The sequence below is a fragment of the Pelodiscus sinensis genome, chromosome 3 (genome assembly GCF_052426305.1).
Source record: "Pelodiscus sinensis isolate ZL-2025 chromosome 3, ASM5242630v1, whole genome shotgun sequence".
Classification (NCBI taxonomy): domain Eukaryota; kingdom Metazoa; phylum Chordata; order Testudines; family Trionychidae; genus Pelodiscus; species Pelodiscus sinensis.
In genome coordinates this window covers 94680589-94705136 of record NC_143054.1, presented here as the reverse complement: position 1 = coordinate 94705136, position 24548 = coordinate 94680589, and the positions used below count along the sequence as shown (strand labels likewise).

The 24548-nt window shown below is 44.1% G+C and overlaps 2 protein-coding genes across 3 annotated transcripts in view; one reads left to right on the top strand and one right to left on the bottom strand.

Moving 5' to 3' along the window:
* TMEM200A (transmembrane protein 200A) overlaps positions 1-22770 on the bottom strand; it is a 74769-nt gene extending 51999 nt beyond the window's left edge. The window contains exons 1-3 of one of the 2 annotated variants that reach the window (XM_089777253.1): positions 22501-22770; positions 21693-22070; positions 21011-21177 (exon numbers count right to left, since the gene is read on the bottom strand). The gene's annotated coding sequence lies outside the window, so the exon portion shown is untranslated. The remainder of the gene's footprint in view (positions 1-21010; positions 21178-21692; positions 22071-22500) is intronic. The other variant, XM_075924153.2, reaches the window with a different exon arrangement.
* SAMD3 (sterile alpha motif domain containing 3) overlaps positions 21452-24548 on the top strand; it is a 122640-nt gene continuing 119543 nt past the window's right edge. Inside the window, exon 1 of the mRNA XM_006118591.5 lies at positions 21452-21569. The gene's annotated coding sequence lies outside the window, so the exon portion shown is untranslated. The remainder of the gene's footprint in view (positions 21570-24548) is intronic.

The window sequence follows — 24548 nt, the reverse complement described above, 5'->3', positions numbered from 1 at the left end:
CAAAAAAAATGTTTAAGGCTAGAAGGGACCACTGTTAGGGTGTGTCTAGACTATAGGGATTTTTCAAAAAAAGGACCCTTTTTTCAAAAAATGTTTTCCTGCATCTAGACTGCTGCCACGTTCTGTTGACAGTAAATCGAAAGAACATGGCAGTTTTGTCAACAGCAGAAAATCTCTTTTTATGAGGAATAATGGCTTTTTTCAAAAGTGCTCTTTCGAAAAAAGGTGTTATGTAATGCAAACTGTGCTTTTTCGAAAGCAGACTGCCTGGGTTCTCTCTTTCGAAAAAGGCGTGTAGTCTAGATGTAGTCTGATTTAGTGCATAACTCGCAATAGCCCAACAGAGTTTCATCAGTAATTCCTGCACTGAGACAATAACTTCTAGTTGAGAAGAGCATATTTTTTTAGGGAGACATTAAATCTTCAATTTAAAATGTCAAGTGAAGGGGACCCCAGAAACCCCCTTAGTAAATTTTTAAGGGCTAATTATTTTCACGGTTAAAAACATATATCTTATTTCCAGTTTAAATTTTATTCTAGCTTCAGTTTACAGCCATTGGATCTTCCTATATCTGGTCTGCTAGTTTGTCTTCTGCTATCAGATTATATTCATGCTCCAACATTCTCGGAACTGCTTTTGATCAAAGAACATAATAGTAGTTTGCACTTGTCTGGCCTTTTCAACCCAAAGATCACAAAGAACATTACAAAATTAATGAATCTGAAGCATCACATGGGGTAGATTAATATTATCTCTTTTTTTTTTTTTTTGCAGCTAGGGAAGATTTCCACTCCATACGGCTGAATGCAGTGCCTTGCATGTTTACGAGTAAAGTTATTTTTTAAGGTAAAGACATTCCCAAAGTTACACAAGAATTCTGTGGCAGGGCCAGAAATACTGCCCAGGCTCCCAAACTGTGCTTTTACTTCAAGGCTATGTATGCTTTGAATACAGAATTCCACACTACTGTAGTATATGCATTAGAAAGCTGCATTACCAACACCTCAAAAATGCACTGCAAATTTGCTATTACTATTTTAAATAATTTAACACTACAAACCTTCCAGAACAGGAACAAACTAGCCTCCATCCTGTCTCATAAACAACTGATCATTGTCAATACACTTCTTATGACATTAGGTCTAATGAATCCCTAATCAGCCCAAATTCGTCTGTGCAACTGCTAAACTCCCACCTATAAAGAAGTTAGTGAAACCATTTCAGTGCTTACTGTAATAAAATCAAGGAGAGCTTACATACTTGATAATTTCTTTTTGACATCCTAACATAGGAAGACATTTTTTTTCTGAAACATTAAATGTTTTTAAGTTAAGGGAAAAAAATTAATACCTCAATTTTAAAGAAAGCCTATCAGCCAGGCAGACTGATTGAAGGCATGACTTTTTCTGCTTCTGAGCTCAGACTCCCAAATTATCTGTAGGAACCTCTTCCTTGCCATAAACAGAGGGGGACTGCATACGGAAGAGAGAAGTGTCCGGATTAAGAGTTGTACAGCATAAATGTGGAGCTTATTTATATTAGCTCTCCTCCTCCAGAAGCTCCTCATCTCAGAGGTTCAGGAATTGGGGACTGTTAAGAAATTTGTTGCATGGTGAGTGCTTTGGCTCATAGTCAGTTTGCAGAAAAGTCATTACCTATGGCTTTTGGAGTTTACTGGGCTTGGAAAGCCACTCCTATCATCGGTTAAATCATACCCGAAGGTTCCTTTTTAAATAGTTACCTTGGACTGGAAGGAACAGGTTTCTTCTCTGAATTACTCCCATTAAAGGTAGACTGACATAAACCAGGACACTGAATTGCTGTTCTACATCTTAATTAAGCAAATATATATACTCAAGTCAACTGGAATTTAGCCTTTGACTTCAGCAGGGCCAGGATTTCCTGCACAGTATCTGGAGGAAAGGTCAGCAAACTAGAAGTAAAAAATTAAAATAACTCTTTGAATAAGTAACTGCAGATGGTGCCATGGAAGAGCAAGCTCCAATACCTCCCTATTCTGAGATCACATAGTAGGATCCTCTATTGTTTTAAACCAGTTTCATGATGTTCAGAGTTACTGCTCTGAAATTAATGCAGTTGCATCAAGTGTAAAACTGGCATAAGATCAATAGAGAATCAGAACCCTTATGTCTCTCCTCAACCACAGGGGAGGGGGCTTTGCAGGCTTAGCAGTTACTTGGGAAGACTCCAATTCACAAAATAAGTAAGCCACACAGTGACACAGCATTGAGCTGACGGCTGCTCATCTGGCTAACAGCAGAAGCACATGACTAGTCTGCATGGCATCAGAACCACTTCCGCCCTCTTTGGTTACATATAATGCCATGTAGGGTATGGGCAGCTATACACTACAGTGAAAAGGAGGCTAGGTCCACACATAAGGTTGCCAGATGGTTTCAACAAAAATACTGGACACACTTGACATTACATCACAATCTACATTACATCTTATTTAGAAAATACTGGACATTTATATTTTCTCAATTTGTTTCCCGAACAGAAAGCTCAAATACTGGACTGTCCGGTTCAAAACTGGACACCTGGCAACCCTATCCACACAGTGGTGTATAGTTACACTTGGTAATGAAAGGCTCTGTCAAGGGGCAGGCAATGGGGTAAGTCTCAAGCAATAGGGAGCTGCCAGGTCCTTTCCCCACACCTGGAACCTACCCCTGTAGAGAAGAAACAGAGTGACACTACTACACTGGGGAAAATAGCAGTGTACATACAGGAGGCACTACTGGGTAGGGTTGCCAGGTGTCCGGTATTGACCTGGACAGTCCAGTATTTTTGCTCTTGTCCGGTCAAAAAATTCAGAAAATACTGGACATCTAAAATGTTCAGATTTTTTTCCCCCCTGCCAGGAGGTGAAAATACCAGGCAGCTGGCAACCCTACCCACACTCAACAACCAGGCCCAGGCCTCCTCAGCCCCACTTATGTGGTTCTGCAGGGGAGCTGTCATCTGGCTTGGAGCAGGAAAACAAGATGGCTGCCAGCATAAAGCCTCAAAGGCATTTCTTAAAGGCGCCATGCTCTTTTTTATATTTGCTTAATAACTCTTGAGGGTTTTTTTTTCTTTGCTCAACAACTTTGGTCTCACCCTTTTTTTTCCTCAACGGAATTTTTTCCCTGCTTTTTTTTGGGGTGGGGGCGGTGCTCAGTATTTCCGGTTAAACCATCTGGCCACCCTACTACTGGGACATGCAGAGAACCATGTAAGATACATCACCCATGGATGTTTCTTTATTCTACCTCAGTAGTGCCCTCGCCATTTACACTGCCATTCACACCCATAGTAGGGAGTCATGTAGTATATGTATGCTACACACACTGAAAGGTGTGTGCAGTGTAGACATAACTTTAGGGAAAACAGACTTCGATACGGGAGCAGTGAAACAAATAGATGAGAAGAAATGGAGACAAAAAGGTGGGAGAAGGGAGGATGAAGTGCAGACAGGACTTCCCGAAGGCAACTAGAAAGAAGGAGATGTTGTTGGTCACAGAAGATCAGTGGGGTTACTATTAAATGGGAATAAATCAGAATTTTCTGGTGGCAGAAGAAAGGAAACCTCAGAAGAGAAGACAGAGAATTTGACACCAAAAGACTGTAGAACTCGAGTGGGCACACTATTTGATACCAAATATTCTAGAGAAAGGGTAGTATTCACCTATTCTTCCCCAAAAGGCCATAGAGTACGGTGTGGGAGAGGAAGAGAAACAAGGGACTGTTTGAGGGAAGAAATAGTTTCTTGAGTGCAAGGCCTAAAAAAGATCTTGCCAGGTTCAGATAAACATTCAGATAAACATTGACCACCAGACTGATAAGTGGTTATGATTTCTTTTATTGTAACTTGTGAATGCTTGTCCTTAAAAGGAAGAACGTGTGCAGAGTGGGGAAGAATTGTTGCAATATAAAAATGTGGCATCTGTTTTAGTACAAACAAAACCTAGCCTGAGAATGAGCAATAAAAAACGTTTGGCAAATAAAATATACTCCACTGAAATTTTGGATCAGTAAACAAGTATAAAATGATAAATACAAGCCATCCATCTCTTCAGTTTGATCAATCTACTAACATCATGACATTATACCCTGTTATCTCTTCTTTTCTCAAGTGATAAATCCCAGGTTGGGGTTTTGGACTCATTTTCAGCTCTCTGTGGTAACTCAAGCTATATGTTGTTACGATTTTACTTCCATGATGTATAGTTTCTTGAACATCCACATAAAGCAAGTCATACTTAACATTTGTCCATTGACACTTGCACAAAGACACGAGCTTGTTTAATTTGCCCACATGGTTTTTGCTCTAGAGATGTGAAAGTGGTGCATTTCTTTTATTAAACTTTTTTTTTCTCTTTTGCTGCTTTGGGCAGTTTTGTGCTGCCAAAATTTTACTTTCCCATGGAAATCCAACTGTACCTAAACACTTCTGGAAGCGTGCAAAGCAGGTTATACAGACATTACGCATCACATACACTATATGGATTCTCTTGTCTGGGAAGCTGATCACCTGTGAGAACTATTATGGACATTTCCCTACAGTTCCAGCTACCAGAGCCAAGTGAAACATCAGAATCTAAAATTTCACTGAAAAAAATTAAGTTTATTAACCTCAAGATTGCACAGAAAAGCTTTAAAACATGAACCCAGCGTAACCAATGCAGAAATGGCTGTGTAAAAATGTAGACATCAACCACAATGGAAAATGCCTGCCTGCACATACCACTAGAGTAAGCCAGAGCCAGTTTGGAATGGGGGGAGGACTCTGCTACTGTTCTGAAAGGCTCTGCTGCTACAACGAAGGAGTACTGGAGGGTCATTACTGCCAGTTCACCCTCTGCTGGGCATTGCCTAAAACTGACACTGTAACCCACTCAACCTCCTCACCTAATGCAACAACTTACGGGCAATATGGGGGTTTTGTAGTTGTGCAGTGTCGCATTTTCCTGGAGGCTGCTACTGTACTGACCTAGCCTTCTTCCTGTCCAAGTTTTCTCTTCCTGATCTGATTATATTCACAGCTTCATAGTTATCATAAGGGAACCATGTTTCCCACATACACCTCTATAGGTCAGCCAATGAAAGCGATAATAAATTGAGTGCCACCACTTTTCTCAGTTTGGCATTAAGCAAAAGGACCATTGGATGTGTCTGAGTTTAGTCCAAACAGGTGGGACGCCGATCACACCAAAGCAACTGAATCAAAAGAGTAGAGTTTGAAATGAGAACAGCAGCAGCGTGATCAAACGCAGTCTCCAGTGAGGATCCCACTGTTATGTAAACATCATCCAATCTGCCCTATGCTTTACACAGGAGATCAAAGGACTGAACAAGCAACAATCAAAGTTTAAGGAAATAAAAGACGAGTTACAACCTCATCCCTTTTCTCAAGAAAAATCCCACAGTACTCCAAGGTAGTATCCTTATAACTTCAGAGGAAATGACTCATGAGAAATAGCCTATCAACATTTTCAGAAGCGTCAACATCTTCTGCGAGGACCATTCATGCTCCAGCGGGCGATTTTAACCAGTGCCTGCCTCTATCAGATTACTTAACTTTCTGACATGCGGGAATAAACTCCCTCATGAACTAAGACCATCAAAAGTCTTACCCATCTTCTGCTCCAAGTACACATTTCTTTTACTTTCCCTTCCCTAACAAACACATAACAATATATACATTTAAAAAAATTAAACCCAAACACTTCACTGTCCACACAATTCCTTTCCCACCTCTGCCCCAAGGACAGATGAGAGAAAGAACAAACCACACCTGACAGATGTCAATCATAGAATCAAGAGGTCATCAAGTCCAGTCCAATACACTCATAGCAGGACCAAGCACCATCCCTGACAGATGTTTGTCTTACCTGCTCTTAAAAGTCTCCAATGATGGAGAGTCCAACCTCCCTAGACAATTAATTCCAGTCCTAAACATCTGATAGTTAAGAAGTTTTTCCTATTTTCCAACCTAACCCCCCCCTTCCTGAAATTTAAGCCCATTGCTTCTTGTCAATAATATTTTTTCCTTCTTCCTTGTCACAACTTTTAGATACTTGATAACAGTTATCGTGTCCCCCTATCAGTCTTCTCTTTTACAGACTAAACAAATCCAGTTCTTTCCATCTTCCCTCATAGGTCATGTTTCCTAAGCCTTTAATCACTTTTGTTGCTTTTCTCTGGACTTGTTCCAATTTGTCCACAGCTTTCCTGAAATGTGGCACCCAGAACTTGACACAATACTTCAGTTGAGCCTACTCAGCGCAGAAAGACAGAAGAAGAATTAGTCCTCATTTCTTACTCACAGCACTCCTACTAATACATCTCAGAATGATGAGGAGTCCTGTGGCACCTTACAGACTAACAGATTTATTGGAGCATAAGCTTTCGTGGGCAAAACCCCACTTTATCTGTGGGTCTTTGCCAACGAAAGCTTATGCTCCAATAAATCTGTTAGGGTATGATTACACTAGCTCGTTAATTCAAGCTAGGTAGGCAAATCAGACAACTGGAGTTGCAAATGAAGCCCGGGATTTGCATGTTCCCTTCCGGCTGCCATTTTCAAATCCCCCTTAGTTCGAACGAACTGCCCGCGGCTACACGCGGCAGTTTAAAGTTAATCTGAACTAAGTCCTTAGTTTGGATTAACTGTTACTCCTCGTGGAATTAACAAGCTAGCGTAGACATACCCTGAGTCTCGTCGCTCAGGTAGCGTAGACATACCCTGAGTCCTCGTCACTACCATAGGACTCCTCGTCGCTTTTGCAGATTCAGACTAACACGGCTACCCCTCTGATACTTCTCAGAATGTTTGCTTTTTCTGCAACAGTGTCACACTGTTGATTCATACTTACTTTGTGGTTCATTAAAGCCCCAGATCACTTTCCGCAGTACTCCTTCCTAGACAGTCATTTCTCATTTTGTATGCGTGAAACTGTTTTTTCCTAAGTGGAGTACTTTGCATTTGTCCTTGTTGAATTTTGTCCTATTTGTCTCAGACCGTTTCTCTAGTTTGTCTACATCATTTTGAACTATAATCTTATCCTCCAAAGCACTTGCAACCCCTTCCTGCTTGGTATTACCTATAAACTTAATAAGTGTACTCTCTCTAAGCCATTATCTAAACTGACAAAAATATTGAACAGTACTGGACTCAGAACTAATCCCTGTGTGACCCCACTCGATATGACCTTCTAGCATGACTGTGAACCATTGATAACTATTCACTGGGAACAGTTATTCAACCAGTTATGCAGCCTCCTTAGAACAGCTCTAGATTGTATTTCACTAGTTTGTATTTCATGTCATGTAATGCTCTGTTGGAATGCTCTCAGATATAATCGTGCCTCAATGATCTTACTCAGTTATTTTCAAACTGGGGTTCGCGGACCACTAGTAGTCCGTGGACGCCTTGCAGGTGGTCCATGACTTGAGCTCAACCTCTCCTTCCCACCCCTGCAGCGGGGAGCCCATGCTGTTGCTGCAGCCTCATGGCCTCCCTGAAATGTTGGAGTGCCAGCGTGGCTTCCTGCTTGGGGTGAGGGGGAGAGAAAGTCCTGAGCCTCTCCACTGGATCCACCTTGCGGGGAAGAAGTGGAGCCAAAAGCAACTCCCTGCACTGCTGCTCCTCTCCTCCTTGCCCCCTGACTGGGGGAACAGCAGGACATGGACGTGCTGCCTTGAGGCCTTCCCCATTGCTCCCATTGGCCAGTAGGAAGCCATGTCTGGGACACAGTGCCCGGGAGTGGTGCAGGGTGTGAAAACAAATAAGTGTGCCCCTGGACCCTCAGTCACTCAAACACTCCCCCTGCCGAGACCCCAAAGTCCCACCCTGCTCCTGCACCTGCCCCCTCCTTTGCTCCTGTCTCCTGCTGGCTAGACACCCTATTTCCACCTCTCAACCAGACTGCACCCCCTCATCCCCCCCACATCCTGCACCCCCATCCCTATCCTACTCACTGTCAGCCCTGTCCAGCACACTGAACCACTCATTTCTGACCCCAGCCCAGAGCCTAGGGAGGTCCACAAAATCCACTAACCTCCAGAAGAGTTAATCTGGCCCATGGGAAGCCCTGAACCTCAGTCCTCTCTGCCCCTCTCCCCCATAGGGCTGGAGCACCTGGGAAGTGAGGTGTCTCAGTTAGGGAGCACATCAATGAAGGTTGGGTGGTTTTGGAGGGTTTGGGGGTTTTTTGCTTCTCACTTGTGTGACCCCCCTCCCCCAACTGCTTTTTCTGTGGGTCAGTGGCACCTGACACAAAAAAAAATTCCCCACCTCTGCCATAAAGAAAGACATTGGTGAAACCTTTTGTGTTGGACATAAATTAATATTTTACTTTATTTAAAATGAAGTTTGGTAAACTAATATAAGAAAGCTAAAGCTCTTAATCTGTTTAATATTTCCTTTCTTACTGATTAAATTAAACCATTCTCCCTAGCTGCAGCACTAGCAAAATGGCTCTGGCATAATAATATAATTAATGGCGAGTTTCTTTTAGCAGCTGGTGGTTCGTGGAAAGGTTTGCTTTGAGCTGGGTGGGCCACAGGCCAAAAGTTTGAGAACCACTGATCTTACTAATGGTTAAAATCCACAGTACCAACAGCTAGAATAAACTCACTCACCCATTGTGATGGAGTACATCCCCTCTTTTCACAATCTAACCAATGTTGTAATAACTTTTGCACAAAGTATACCTTCCCAGGTATCATCTGACAATTCATAATTTGCAAGTCAGTATTGTCCTGATAAAATGTGTGGCAGCATTGTAAGTGCTTATAATAACTTCTCTGTATGATGTTCAGCATGCATGTTCAAAACTCAGTGTGGCATAAAACCAGTCAAACAAGCCTGCCATGATTAAAGGAGTGCAAGTGTGCCTTAATTTACATATAAGCAGTAAATAAAGTCATCAAATAAGAAGGAAAACAAAGGAAGCTCAAACATGTAGGGGGGGTAATAAGAAGGGAACATCCTTCCACCCTGACTCTATCTCCTAGAGTATGTCTACACTACCCTCCTAATTCGAAATAGGAGGGTAATGTAGGCATACCGCAATTGCAAAAGAAGCCCGGGATTTGAATTTCCCGGGCTTCATTTGCATAAGCGGGGCTCCGCCATTTTTAAAGCCCCGCTCGTTCGAACCCCGTGCCGCGTGGCTACACGGGGCACGAACTAGGTAGTTTGAACTAGGCTTCCTAGTTTGAACTACCGTTACTCCTCATTCCACAAGGAAGCCTAGTTCGAACTACCTAGTTCGTGCCCCGTGTAGCCGCGCGGCACAGGGTTCGAACGAGCGGGGATTTAAAAATGGCGGAGCCCCGCTTATGCAAATGAAGCCTGGGAAATTCAAATCCCGGGCTTCATTTGCAATTGCGGTATGCCTACATTACCCTCCTATTTCAAATTAGGAGGGTAGTGTAGACATACCCCTAGTTCCCAACTGAAAATATTTTGCAAGAGGGGGGCTGAAACTCTTAAAAAGATGGAGCAAACCCCAATCAACCCACTTCTCTCTCTCCCCCTCCCAGCATTCTCTGAATATGAGAAGACAAAAGGAAACAGTCACTAGACTTTGGGGGAACGTTCCTCACCTGAGAGTTTGATCTGTAATCTTGTTGGAAGCATGTGGTGAGGAGCTTTGCTTGAATCTAATGAGTTTGTTAAGTTACACACTAACAAGCATTTTATTTTTATCTTTCTTGTAACTATTTCTGACTTCTATGCTTCATTACTTGTACTCAATTAAAATTTATCTCTTTGTAGTTAATAAGCTTGTTTTATTGGTTTATCCACTGTGTTTAAACAGCAGTATCTGGGTAATTCTATTTAAGAAAATAAACTCGTAAAACAGGAAAAAAAGACGTATATTTGAATTGTCCAAGAGAGGGCTGGCTAGTACAGGACATACATGTTTCAGGGAAAATCTGGGATAAGGAGTGTGTAGAGGTCACTCAGCAGTATAACCAAGGCTGGTGAAAGCCAGGGTGTAACTGGAAGGCTGCAGTTACACAGAGGCACACTGGGTTGTGCCATTTTTTGAGCTGCAAAGATAGTAACACCCAAATAATAGACTAAAAAGGCATGTACTGTGGAATATAATATCCTGTCAGGAAAGTTAGTTGTGAGTTATTCGTATCTGCAGACAAGTTATTTGCAGGCAATTTTGCGAAGCAAGTTATGTTTTTCTAATAAAATATAGCCTCCAACTACTGAACTATCTCCAACAAGGCACTTAGGACCACAGTCATATTCCACACTCTATACAGGTTGGGGAAGGGGAAATCCTTGGAGAATAAAGCAGACATAGTAACAGAATGGAAACCAACAGTATGGTTTGAAAAATAAATAGGAATTTGTGGCCAAATTCTGCATATTTCTCCCTGAACAGAGCCTCAGCATACACACTGGCATCTTTCTCTAAGATATACTCTCTTCACTTGCCCCTCAATAGCATTCCCTCTCATCCGGAAATATATTCACCCACCTCCACTTCCCTGCCCTTTAATCCAGTGGCTCTCAATCTTTCCAGATCATTGCATCCTCTTCAGGAGTCTGATTTGATTTGCATTCCCCCTCTTTCACCTCTCTTAAAAACTCCTTGCTTACAAAATCAGACATAAAAATAGAAAAATGTCACAGCACACTATTTCTGAAATATTGCTTATTTTCTCATTTTGCCATATAATTATCTAATCAATTGAAATATAAATATTGTGCTCACATTTCACTGAATGGTACATACAAAAGTATAAACATGATGTCTGTGATGTTTTAGTTTGTACTGATGTCACTGGAGTTTTTTGTTCACCTTGTTGTAAAACTAGGCAAATATCTAGATGAGTGGATGTACTCTGAAACACCTCTGTGTACCACGATAGGTGTGCATATCTTAATGTATAGCCATTGCCTTAATGTATAGCCTGTTTGTTCCTTCTGCTAGCCAAATAGCTCAATTAATATCTCTCTTAACTACTCATCCAACTACACTTACCCCCACAGCCACTCCCTCCCTCCACTCATACTTCTATACATTTTTGCATTTCCCTTCATCTTTTCCCATCTTGGATCACCCGAAATCATTCACTGTCCAAACACAGGTCCTACAAGAAGCCAGAATTCCAATGCTTCCCTCACCTCTTCTGAGGCCTCCTGGAACCATTAGGATGCTTTGCCAAAATCATGGTCTAAAGAAAGACATTGGATTTAAGGTCTATTGCCTTAACTAGTAAAGTAATATTTTTTTCGGGGGGGAGGGGCTGCTCCAGCCCAGCTGGGCCCACTGCACCACGTCACAGGCAGGGGCGGGAGGGGGAGTTGCTCCAGCCTGGCTGGGACCACTGCACCATGCCATGGGTGGTGGGCACTCCAGCTCACCCGCTCACCCCATAAGGAGCAACTGGAACAGCCCCCGGCTGCGGCATGTCGCAGGGCTGGCAGCCAGCAGCCCCATGGTTAACCATGTAACCAAAAGAATTTTGATTGGTTATACGGGTAATATTCTTTTACATTCCTACTTGAAACTTGTCTCTTTCACGACCAGAAGTTAGTCCAATAAAAGACATTACCTCACCTATCTTGTGTTTCTAATATCCCGTAATTAGGCTACGTCAACACTCCAGGTTCTGCCGCAAGAGAGGCATAAGGATCTTGCGCAAAAAGGGGTTTCTGTGCAAAAAGGAAACATCCACACTGCATGTTTTTGTGCAAAAACCTCGTGCCGAAAAACAGATTGGAAGAGATTATGCAAATGAAGTATGAGAAAATGCTAATCACTGTTTCATTTGCAATGCCTCTTCTGGCAAAACCCGTAGTGTAGATGTAGCCTAAGTGTCTAAGTGACTTAGTAGCACGAGTCATACTCAAATGGGACAAGAGCTAATGCTCTAAATATGTCCACCATGATAAACACTTGTGTAATTTAAAAGAAAACAATAGTGATTTAAATACAATCATTTCAGCTGCAGGATAAAAAGGAGTTCTTCTAAATTCTTCTACAGCCTTAGCTTTAGAGGAATAGAAAACAATGAAAATAGCATGCACATTTGCACTATTACTTCCAAGCCTCTTTACATAGAAATAAAATGAGACTTGTTTTATAGACACTATTAAGGGAAATATAGCTAGCTATCTATACCTGGCTTTCTCTAACTCTTGGTCCTGTCACATCACTTTTACTCCCCTAGTAGGGCCTAGATATGTCTTGATGGGGCTTGAAACTTTTGTCTTTTCATGCACAGTCTTGACAATAACAAAATGCAAATTAATGCCTGGGATTCTTTTAGATTTCCTGTGTGCTTTTTTCAAGCTCTTACTAAAACCTTTTTTCATGTATCCCTCACAGCTTCAGAAGCTGAAGTATTCCTATCCAGCTAGGTTAGGGATGCCAACTTTATAATACAGTATTTAAAAACTAGACACTCCATCAGGAGTGTATAAACCTCCCCCACCTCTTCCCCCTGTGACCCTGCCCCTATCCCTCTTCATTCCTCATCTCTCCCTTGCTTGCTCTCCCCTTCCTTTCCACTCCTGCACCAGCCTGACTCCCAGGATCAGGTAGCAGGTGGCCCTGATTGAGTAGGCGCTAGCACAGGTGATGAGTCAGTGCTTCTGCACCCTCCTCTCCTGCAGTAACTAGACTTTGGTGTTTGGTCAGCAGAGCTATCCAGACATGGTCAGAACCTTTTTCAACCAGACTTGTTGAAAACCAAGCACTTGACCACCCTAGCCTGGGGTAGGGGCAGCACTGTGTTCTTAGTACTGAAGGCAGAAAATCTTTCTTCTCCACTCCCAATACGTCCCCTAGGCTATGTCTAGACTGCAAGCCTCTTTCGAAAAAGAGCGTCTAGACTGCAAGCAGTACTTTCGAGAAAGCAAGCCGCTTTTTCGAAAGAAAGCAGCGAGTGAGTCTGGATGCTCTCTTTCTAAAAAGCCCTGTTGGTATTCAAGAACGCCTTTTTTCGAAAGAGCACTTTCAAAAAAAGGTGTTCTTCCTCGTGAAATGAGGTTTACCGCCGTTGAAAGAAAAGCCGCATTCTTTCGATTTAATTTCAAAAGAACGCGGCTGCAGTCTAGACGCAGGTGATGTTTTTTCGAAAAAAGGCTACTTTTTTCGAAAGAACCCCTGAGTCTGGACACAGCCCTAGTGTTGTCCAGACAGAGTGGCGCTATGGTAGAAAGAGGATGTGGAAGCAACTAGCAGCTTCAGGGTCTTGATGACAGAAAAAAAAGAAAGGAACAAACTGAGGACTGCAAGGACTGAATACAGCAGGGGACGGGGAGAGAGAAGACAAGCTGGGAAGATTAGGTGTTCCTTCAGTGCTTGTTATTCTTTGAATATCCCCTCATTGTGTCCAGTGAGCCTGTTTCCTGTTATACTTCAGGTCGCTAACTACATTCCCCCTTGAATCCCTATTCTCCTGGGAGTTGTGGGTCCCTCTACCATATAAGTAAATCTGTCCACAGATGGGTTTGGTTAGATGCACAGAAAGAAGCTCATCCATATTACTGAAACATGTGAAGGAGAAAGCCATTGCTATTGTAAATATACTTTAGTAGTCTGGCACTACATTAATTGCCATCATATATGAATATATTGATTTACCAAACAGATGGGAAGGTGAGCCTGAGCTCTTTTTTTATAAAGTGGGACCTGATTGTAAAAAGTTTGAGAGACACTGATCTATACTGTAGTTCCTAAGGCTTTGAGCTTTAACGAATCAAGGATGAATTTTAAATATGGGATTAAATTAGAATAATTGGACATTCATTCCACTCATGACAATATTCAACTTTTGGTCATACTGACCATGTGTTTTAGCATGTAATACCTTTGGACAAGATGAACTATTTAGTGTAGGAGTTGTAAAGATCCACAATGCAGGTCAAGCAGATAAATTTAAACACAGGCTATTAGAAAGAATGACCAATCATCCTCCTATATATATTTTATTTGAACATTTGGTAAATGTTATGTGATATCATTAACTGGATATCAGTTTGTTCTCCAATAACAGTCTACTACTCACAGACAGCAAAGATATACATATGGAAATACTGAGGATCATAATGGCGGGGTATGTGTGAGGGAAATCACGTCCTTGAGACAATGATATTACACTAAACATAAAATAAGTGAAGTTTTCATAAAAGGCCACCTAATTAATCTGTTTTGTAATGTTTTAAACATCTGAAAACGTGGGTTATAAAAATTAATTAAATGGCTCCCTGAATTCCTTCCTATTGTAGAAGGAATCCAAACAGATACCATTGTAAAAGTTCTGAAAGCCCCATTCTGGTTTCATATTTTAGTTATAAACATATATACACACAATAAACCTGAGTTTTCTGTGGTGTTTTAACCTGAGCCCTTCAGCACCAAAAACACACTTTTGCCGTCTGAACTAAAAAAGGAAGTACATTAACTGGTGGCACTATGAAGTTGTTTTCCTCTATATACAGCAGTCACTGGATGGGGAGAACATAAGAATGTACTGGGTCTGTCCAAAGGTCCATCTAGCCCAGTATCCTGTCTTCCAACAGCGGCTAATGCCAGATGCCCCAGAAAGAGTAAACAGAACAGGGAATCTTCAAGCAATCTTTCTCACATCATTCATTTCCAAACTCTGACAGAGCTCAGGACACCATGCCTACCTATCCAGGCTAACAACTATTGATGGACCTAACCTCCATGTATTTATCTAGTTCTTCTTGAACCCTGTAAAGTCCCAGTCTTCATAACCTCCTCTGATAAGCAGTTCCACAGGTTGACTGTGCGCTGTGTGAAGAAAAACTTCCTTTCGTTTGTTTTAAACCTGCTACCTATTAATTTCATTTAGTGACCCAAGTTCTTACATTATGGGAACAAGTAAATAACTTTTCTTTATTCACTTTTTCCACACCAGTCATGATTTTATAGACCTCTATCATATCTCCCCTTAGTCTCCTCTTTATTAAGCTGAAAAGTCCCAGTCTTTTTAATTGCCCTTCATATGGGGCACGTTCCAAATCCCTAATCATTTTTGTTGCCCTTTTCTGAACCTTTTTCCAATGCCAATATATCTTTTTTTAGATGAGGCGACCACATCTGTACACAGTATTCAAGATGTGGGCGTACCATTAATGTATATAAGGGTAATTAGATATTATCTGTCTTATTCTCTATTCCCTTTTTTAATGATTCCTAACATTTGGTTTGCTTTTTTGACTGCTGCTGCATATTGAGTGGATGTTTTCAGAGAACTATCCACAAGGACTCTAAGATCTCTCTCTTGAGTAGTTATAGCCAGGGCTCAACAAATACGCTCACCCGCGGTGAACACATATTACCAGCTGGCGAGCTGTGATGGGGCGGGGCCACCCTGCTCTCCAACAGCACCGACCCCCCTGCTGCACGGGGAGCGCAGCGTTCTGACAGTGGTCTGCACCGCTTGCTCCTGTGTGGCTGCTCAGCCGAGCAGCATACAGGGGGGCCGAGTCTTGGGACAGGAGCCAGAAGCGGGGGCAGGGCTGCACACGGGCGTAGGGCAGGGCCAGAGTGTGCGTGCATCCCTGACGTAAGGGGGAGAGGCGCCGGCACAAGAGAGCGCCGCACTGAAAAGGGGAGTAGAGGAGAGTGGAAGAAGGCAGAGGAGACGGAGGAGGGTAACGGAGGGAGAGGGGAGAACAGAGGAGAGAGCTAGAAGACGGCAGAGAGCGGAGGAGTGAAGGGTGAGAGCGGAGGAGAGAGGAGGGGGACGGGAGACGGAGGAGGTCAGAGAAGGCAGGAGAGAGACGGGGAGTGGAGCAGAGAGCAGAGCATGGGGGCAGAGGACGTGAAAGGAGGAGCGGAGGCAGGAAGCAGCCCAGGGCGGGGCTCTTTAGGAGTGCTGGCAGACTGGTGATATGGCGAATACCCCACCAGTCGGACAGAGTCCAGACGGAGTCTGTCCTTAGGGCCCTGGGCTGGGGCCATGAGAGAGGGCAGGCCTGGGCCCTCCTACCTCTGCCTCCCCTTTCGGAGGGGCTGAGAGTGGACAACTGACAATTGAGACGCCTTGGGGACAACCGAGTGTAGCTCGTCCCAGGGGAGACTAGAGGTCGGCTGGCAGCCAAGGAGGGATGCCCCCGTTCCTCCTTCTCTCAGTCCATATGGTCATGGCACCCTCCTTGGCTATCGGCCAACCTCTAGTCTCCCCCAAAAGTAACCTGGCCACGCTGCGCTGCAGGGACCGCCTCGCCCACCTAGGTCCCATGCCCGCTGCCTGCGGCCCCCAGCACCATCCGGATCTCGCCCCCTCCCGCCTGCGATGTTACATAAGCAACCCTCTTCCCCCCCGCCCCACGCAGTGCCCCGATCCCCACACGCACAACAGCTTGGGCACCCGCCCTTCCCCCCATGGCATCTGCAGCCCCGGGTTCGAGCTGGGGCACCCCTACTGCATGTAAGCTCCCCTCCACCTGGGGTTGTACACCCCCCATCCTGGGGATGATGCAGACCTATATTTTAATTCCTATAGAAATCAGTGCAACTTTTCTACCATTCAAAAAAAGATAATGGACTACTGTTTATCTACATTTTGTTCCTCCGGTTCCCGAACAACGCCAGGTAACTCCAGCTAGTGGATAATACTAATAAAATATATATGGAAATGTACATATGGAGCCTGAAATACCACTCATTGCAAAGGCCTCATGAGATTTAGAGAGAGATTCTCCCCTCTCCCCCCAAATTTTTTGCTTTACTTTCTACAATTCCATTCTGTTGGGTTTGTATCAGATCCTTTACTACATCAGGCAGTCTTAGTGCAGCTGTACTTTCTCCCCAGGGATCCAGCTTCAGGAAAGCGGGATTTGTTTTGACTAGACCGCTGCTGAAACACCTAATTCTGCTCTTTTCTGGCATATTCCACTGCCAGTGGGAGCATGGATACTGAGAGAATATTAATCTCTTTCCCTAAGGCAGAGCAGTGGGGAACAAAAGAGGATTTAGGAAAAAATTCTTCTTTTCTCTGTACAGAATTATATTATTACAGAATACTCTATACAGAACTGCACTATTTGCAACAAAATATCGAATCTTCCCAACACTACTGCTGAGTAAAGGCATAACACTGTAAATCAGAATCACTGTTCTGTGCATGATTTTCTCTCTCTGGCAGTTGTATCTACTTTCAATGCAGAATTGAAGGCTGCCTGTAGTTCTTTTTACAAGGTAGTCATCTCCTGTTACTAGGGCTATGTCTAGACTGCAGGCTTCTTTCGAAAGAAAAATCCGCTTTTTCGAAAGAGAGCACCCAGCGAGTCTGGATGCTCTCTTTCGAAGACGGCCTCTTTACATTGAAGAACGCCTTCTTTCGAAAGAGGAACTTTCGAAAGAAGGCTTTCTTCCTCGTGAAACGAGGTTTACCGCCATCGAAAGAAAAGCCGCGTTCTTTCGAAATAATTTCGAAAGAACGCGGCTTGAGTCTGGACGCAGGGGAAGTTTTTTCGGGAAAAGGCTACTTTTCCCGAAAAAACCCCTGAGTCTGGACACGGCCTAGATGTATATCTAAGTTAAACTAAGACCTTTATGAAAAGTAAGCATTTAGGCAAAACCAAGAGGTTTAGATTCAAAGCAAGAGACGCTGATCCTATGATAATATTCAGTTAAAACAAATTGATTTCATTTATGGTAAACTAGCGTATTTACTTGACGTTGTTTGGGTCCTTAGAAGTGACTTAGGGTAGGCGGCAAAGGAAGAGGGGTGCAGAAGTCAGAGTTGGGGGGGGTAAAGAGGGTGAGCAGGGGGACTAAGTGTTGTGGGGGAGGTGCATACGGGGCAGGGAGGCTGATCTTTAATGAACAGCTGAAATTTTCTCTTGAATATTTTCTTATTTTTCAGAGAGGTATCAGACCTATAAAGTACTCAATAAAAAAGGAAATTCAGACAGTAGTTACATTTCTGATTGTTTTAAAGAATGCACACATTGTATGTACCACCAACCCAGATGATAACTTAAAAGTATAGTGTTTTGTTTTAAAAAATGCACACTATTCTTTCAGAAATATGCAGATTTCTGACTGATGTTTTTTGAATTTTAACTCTTATTAGTAAGTCTGTCAAGCGATTAAAAAATGTAATTGTGATTAATCGTGTGATTAATCACGTGCACTGCCCCTTTGAAACGCTGAGGCGGCATTTCAAAGAGGCAGCGCTACGGAAGACCGGGATCATTAGGAGCCTGGGATCAGCTAGAGTTCCCAGCTGACTCTGGGCTCCCTGAAGCACTGCCCCTTTAAAGCACTCCAGCTGATCCCACTCCCACTTTGAAGCACTCCAGCTGATCCATGTTGCGCTACCCCTTGGAAATCCCACCCTGGTTCCTCAAAGGGGCAGTGCACTAGGAGCGTGGGATCAGCTGGAGTGTCCAGCTGATCTCCAGCTCTGTGTTGTGCTCCCCCTGTGAAGTGCTGCTCTGGCGCATCAAAGGGGCATTGAAGCACTCCAGCTGATCCCAGGCTCCTAAAGTGCTGCCCCTTTCAGGTGCCGGAGAGGCACCTCAAAGGGGCAGCGCAGCATTAACGCCTGCAATTAATATGCTAAAAAAATTAATGCATTAATCCTGCCCTGCTTTAATCACAGGCGTTAACTCACATCAATTGACAGCCCTATTTAAGAGTCAGTTATGCAATTAATGATACATCGTGGCTGACAAAAAATAGAGCTGTATAAAATAATAGAGATACTGAATTTCTACCATTCTTTTATATCCCATATATCCAAATTCGCTGCATGTCAACACAAGTTCACACACACAGATCTTATTTCAAGATCAGGGCCTTAGATTATCAACTCTTTATGGTAAGGGGCATGCTTTTGTATGTGTTTGTACATCACCTAGCACAACAGCACTCCGATCCTTATTAGGGCCTGGTATAACAGAAGTATACAGTTACTTTAAAATGTGTAAACATTGGTTAGGTGATTAATCAATGCTTTTTTCTGGTTAGCTCAGTTATTTATTCTTTCTTTATGTTGTTCGCTTGTTTGTTTTAAAAAAGACCAAAAATAGCAATCTTAACAAGGGAGACTAGAGATGTATTCAACCTAGGATCTGTTTCTGCTCCCACTGCTGTTAATGGCAAGACTCCTGGTATGGCAGGATCAAGTCCTTAGTAGGGCAGGTTCAAACCCTTACTGAACAGAATAATTGCACTGCTTACAAAATACACCAGAAGGTTGAAAACCACATATATGTTACCAAAATATTACTACAAACAATTACATCAGGCTCTTATTTCAGCCAAGTTCTCTAGGAAAATTCCTATTGACTCCTTCCTGTATAAAAAATAAACTGATTTTGGCAAACTCTTCCTGACAGTAACCTTTGAGTCTCCCTTTTTGTATCACACTTTCATCTGGATTATACAATTTCAATGAGAATTTTGCCCAAGTGAAAAATTTCAGATTTTGTGTCCAAATGAATAAGCTACAGTTATTAGCTGTCTTCTTTAGTTGTACCATAAATTAGTATAATCTTTGCCCTAAACTAATTATTGATTTTCTGTTTTTCTCCTTTTTCTACTATGAGACAAATGAATTAACCAAGAGCATTTTACTCATACATTCTGGTTTATATGGTATGCAATAGGTATTTCGGTCATATTAAGTTCAGGTAAATGAAAATAGGGTTCAGTGAATTAGGATTTGATCCTGCAAGGCACTGGGAATTCTGGCCACGAGCCAAACCACTAAAACGAGTAGTTAGTTACACTAAAATCAATGAGACTACAAGCATATGTAAATATAATAACCCCCACTATAGGCCAGCATTAAGGAATGAACCTGGAAGACTACAGTACTTATGTATCTATAGGTCAGTACAGGGTTAGTCCATGGTTAGGTGCTTTGCTGGATCAAGGCTGGATTGCTGAGCTCCTTGCAGGATTGAAACCTTAATGCCTTATTCTTTTAATCTGATTATGGAGCTTTCAGTGAAAATAAAATAACCGTTGGTTTCTGACAAAATTATAATGGGTAGTAGCTTACTTTTATTAGTCAATCAATCTTACTATACTAAACTCTGTGAGTCAGTATCCCTTTAGCAATACTGCACTTTCACATGGATCACATTGGCGCCAACAAAAGAGCAACAAGTAAAATATGTTTCTATGCCAACATATAAATCATTATATGGTTTTAATAATGTGATTTTATTTTCCAAATCTAAGGCAGCTAAATCTATCTAAACCACATGGAGTGCTGTTTTCTGGTCAAAACAAAAGAATAATTGTCCCATAATTATATTCAAAGTATTTTGCTACAAGTAAATGCTACTGGCAACAGAATATACTAAAACGTTCCAAACTTAAAGCAGTATAGCAGTATTTCCAAATTATTCAGCTAGAGTCTCTAGAATGAAAACATAATTTGGTGCTTTTAATGTTTCTACATTTTGTACAGAGTATTTCAGAAACAAAAAGGACATTTGATTTTTTTTTCCTTTTTAGGTATTTACATGGCTCCCATCACTGTATAGGAGTGCCTTTTATTTACAGCAAAATAAGAGAACAATCACTTCTGTATCAATCTAGAATTAAGGAAAATCACAAAATAGAAAACCTATAATGATAGAATTGTATTGAACCACATAGTCCTCATCCTTTAGGAGCACAGCAATAAAATACATGCCTATCTCATGTTGCAACTGGTTGTTTAGCTACTGGTGTTATACCAAAAGAACAAACTACGGGAAATATCCCTTCTTCATGTAGTAAAGACGCTTATTTTGTATATTTAACTATTGAATAAAATATACTTTCCCAAAAACTTAAATGAATATAGAATAATTCTGCATCACTAACACATTGCGTGATACTAGATTAATGAAAAAAATAACTTATTTAAACCTAAAAGACTGGCTAGATAAGTTGTTTTCAATTCTGCAGAACAACATATGGCTTGAAATCTATATAACTATTGTTAGTTATTGTGCCTAGGAAGAAATGTAAAGTGTTTACTAACCCTCTAAACTGCAGCTGTCCTCTCCTTTAGGAGCATACTGTTACTAATAAGCTTCTGTCCACTTGATGAATGATTGAGTGGTGAGTTATGTATCGTTGTGAGGTAACAGTACAGTCCCCTTGGTAGTTTTCACTGGTGTCTCACCAATAATCAGGACAGCACCATTTCTGTCAAAGCAAACATAAAGCTAAACACAAATCGAAGATCTATATAAAAAAACACGCGCAGGCAAATGAGACTTGGGGAAAGCACAATCGTTTTCCTTCCACTCCTCACTAGCGACGCCTTGCAAGGAGCCGATCGCAGCCTGGGAAGTATTTCAGACTTGAGAGACCACAACAAAAGTGCGTGGAGCAGCTGCAACGAGACTAGCAGCCTCCGGCATGCCAAAGGACCTAGTTAGGAGGCGGAGAGAGTTATATTTCAGTTTTCCCATCATGCCCCCTCTCCCGGCCCGGGTCAGTGCAGTGGGGCGCAGAGCTGTCCCTCTGCCTAGCTTTCTAGTTTCACAGGTCGCCAGACAAGGAGCTGCGTTGCTCTGCCTGCCTCGAGAGCTATGGTAAGTTACCCTCCCCGAGTCACTTCTGTAGGACTGGGGAGGGTGGGGCGTGCGAACAGCTCTGGGGCCGGGGCAGGGGGAGGAGGGAGGTTTAGGATTGGCGCGAAGACCCCACCCCCGTACCTGCAGCGAGTGCGCGAGGTCTCAGCCGCCCCAGGGGCTTCTCCGTCCTCAATCGGAGGCTGCGCGGCGGGACATCGGCCCTCTTCCGACAGGCGGGGGCGGCTCAGTGGGTGGCCGGGCAGCTGATGCGCTGGCCCTTTCCCAGCAGCGTCCTCCGCAGAGCGACTCGGGCAGCGAGGGCCATGCGGGTGGGGCGGGGGGGCGGCTGCCGGACCCTTACTCCTGGCCGAGGGGGGCGGCTCGCCGCGCGGGAGCTGCTGGCGCTGGCCCCAGGGCCACTGCACGGCCGGCCAGAGGCTGCTGCCCCCTGCTCATCCCCGGGCAGCCAGGCGACACCATGGCCCCGGGGCGCTGCTGCAGCCGGGACGCCTCCGCCAGCTGCAGAGCGGGAGAGACAAGCGGGAAAGTTTTCAGCTCGCGGCGGCGCCCCACCCCCGCGGGGGCTCCCGGCAAACGCAGCCCACAGGCCAGCCGGTGTCTCGCACAGCGGCGTCCCCGCGGGCGCGGCGCAACCCGCAGCAAAGTTTCACGCCTCCCCTGCCCCCGCCCCAGCCGGCAGAGTGCGCCCGCCCGCGGAGAGCTGCGGGCTCCGAGCCGAGGGGACTCAGCGGGGCAGGGGCGCCCTTAGCAGAGGGAGGGTCCCTCTCTCAAGGGCTGTGCCAACGCTTAGAGGGAGCCGGGACCACTGAGGACCCCGGGGCAGGGTCAGGCTCCCTCCCGGCCCCGCCCTGGGCTAAGCACAAGGAGAGCGCGCCCCCCGGCAGGGCCAGGAGCAGGCGAGACTCCCCGCTCCCAGCCCCCTCCTCACCTCCCTGCCGCAAGAGGAAAGCGAGTCGGTAAGTTTTCCCCTGCCAGCCAAGTGCCCGGAGAGCCCCGCTGCCCGGGAATCCCCGCCGCGCACGGCGCCTGCCCCTCTCCGCTGCCGGCTGCTGGGCGAGATCCCCGGGCGGAGCGAGCGCTTTGCGCGGCGCTGGTGCCACCTCTCCTTCCCCTGGCGGCCGGGGCGCTGCGCCCTGGGGCCGCTCTGCCAGACTGCCGAGCTCCCGGCGGCTCCCAGCTAGGCGGGCGGGGGTGGTGGAGGAGGAGTCGCGGGGCGAGACGGGGATCCGGCGGGGGGGGGGGGAGGGGTGGAGGAGGGAACAGAGGGAGGGCGCAAGTGGCGGGGTTTGTGTTGGAGGGGAGCTCTGTGCGTATGTGTCACTTGCAGTCACACATCGCAGCTACGTGTTGAAGTGGGAATGCCCGTGCCTTTGGGAAGAGGCAGGAGCGGCGCCGGGGAGACCATCTGCGGAATTTCCCGAGGAAGAGAAAGGTGTTCCCAGCCAGCCAGCTGATGGGAAGCCAGGAGCCTGGTGGGAGGTGGGCTCTTGCAGCCCCAGCCCCAATTTGCATGTCTGTGCATGCAGGGCACTGGCCTTTAAATGGGTGGCGAATAACCTCCCAGACAGCGGCAAAACAGTAACTAAAAAGAAGAGGCAGGACAATGAAATGATTCACTTTGTTAGATATAACCGCCGTTTTATTTATGATTCAGCTTTTTGACTGTTGACTGTCCACCTCCCCCCCCCCTTCCTGTCCAGCCAGTTGCTTCACAATTCAGTCACTCTGCTGCTTGCTTGCCCCTCTAAGGTGGGATCTGACTGAGTCTAACCCCTCTGGAGCTGTGGGTTGTGAGAAGTGGAGTTTTAATCTTCACCACTTGGATCAAATTTCAGTCGTAGTGGGGGGAGACTATCAACTCAAAGAGTCATATTTCTGTCTGTTTTTTAAATCTGCGATTGTCACAAGCAGCGCAATGATTGTGAATATAAGTTGTTAGAACAAACTGAGCATTTGATAGCACCCTGTGTATGGCAGTTTAGTTAATGACTTTCCCCTATTATTTGGGCAAGTGTCACTGAAGGATAAAGGCGAGGACAAAAATTTTTAAAATGGGGAAAACCTAACTGTAAAATCACAAAAATTGACAGGGAAGTTGAATGGCAAGTGTGGTACTTTAAGCTACTTTTAATTCCGTTTACAAATCAATTAGGTTTCAAGTTGGCATTGCCTTGTTTGTTATCCACTCTGGCATTGCCCTGTCTATTACTCACTTGCTTCTAGGTGACTAGTCATTTTTTAAAATGGAACAGAGACTCCTAATGTCAGTGTCTTTGAAAATGTTACCTTGTGTTTCTATATGGTTGTGTCATGCAGCACATTGTCAGCACTCAGTCCATCATTTATAATGGTCATATGCCTACCCAATAGTTGCTTTGGCTTCCCAGCAGCAGTAGCCTCAGATCCCACCCTACTCTGGCAACAAGACCCCTGCATCTCTCTATCTAAATTGCTTAGCAGCAAGGTAGTCATTGGCACAGCAGGATGAACCCTCAGGAGTTACAAACATTGGAAGACCTCCAAGAGGCAAAGAGCCCAAAGGAGGAATGTTTGGGACTTATTGGAACATTCCTTGAGGGAGTTTGGGGGAAAAGCAGGTTAAGCTCTGTCACCCTTGAAGAAAATGCAATTGTTTCACCCTTGTACATCCACCCAGGGGCATGGAAGGGACAGGGCCATTCTTTCTACCACATTCCCTCCATTTTTGAAAGGCTAGCAATGGCATCTTTACTGGCTCTGTTACTCCTGGGGAGATTCTGTGCCAAAAAAATAAAAATTCTGTACACATTATTTTAAAATCCTATCTATTTTATTTGTCAAAATAACACAATATAATCACAGCAGTATCAATTATTTGGGTAATTTATTTCAAAATAGCTATCAGCAAGTATGTCTGTAACTATACAGACAACAAAAGATTCAGGAAAATGTTTTTGACAAGTAGATTACTTACTAGTCATATTAATACAGAACTTT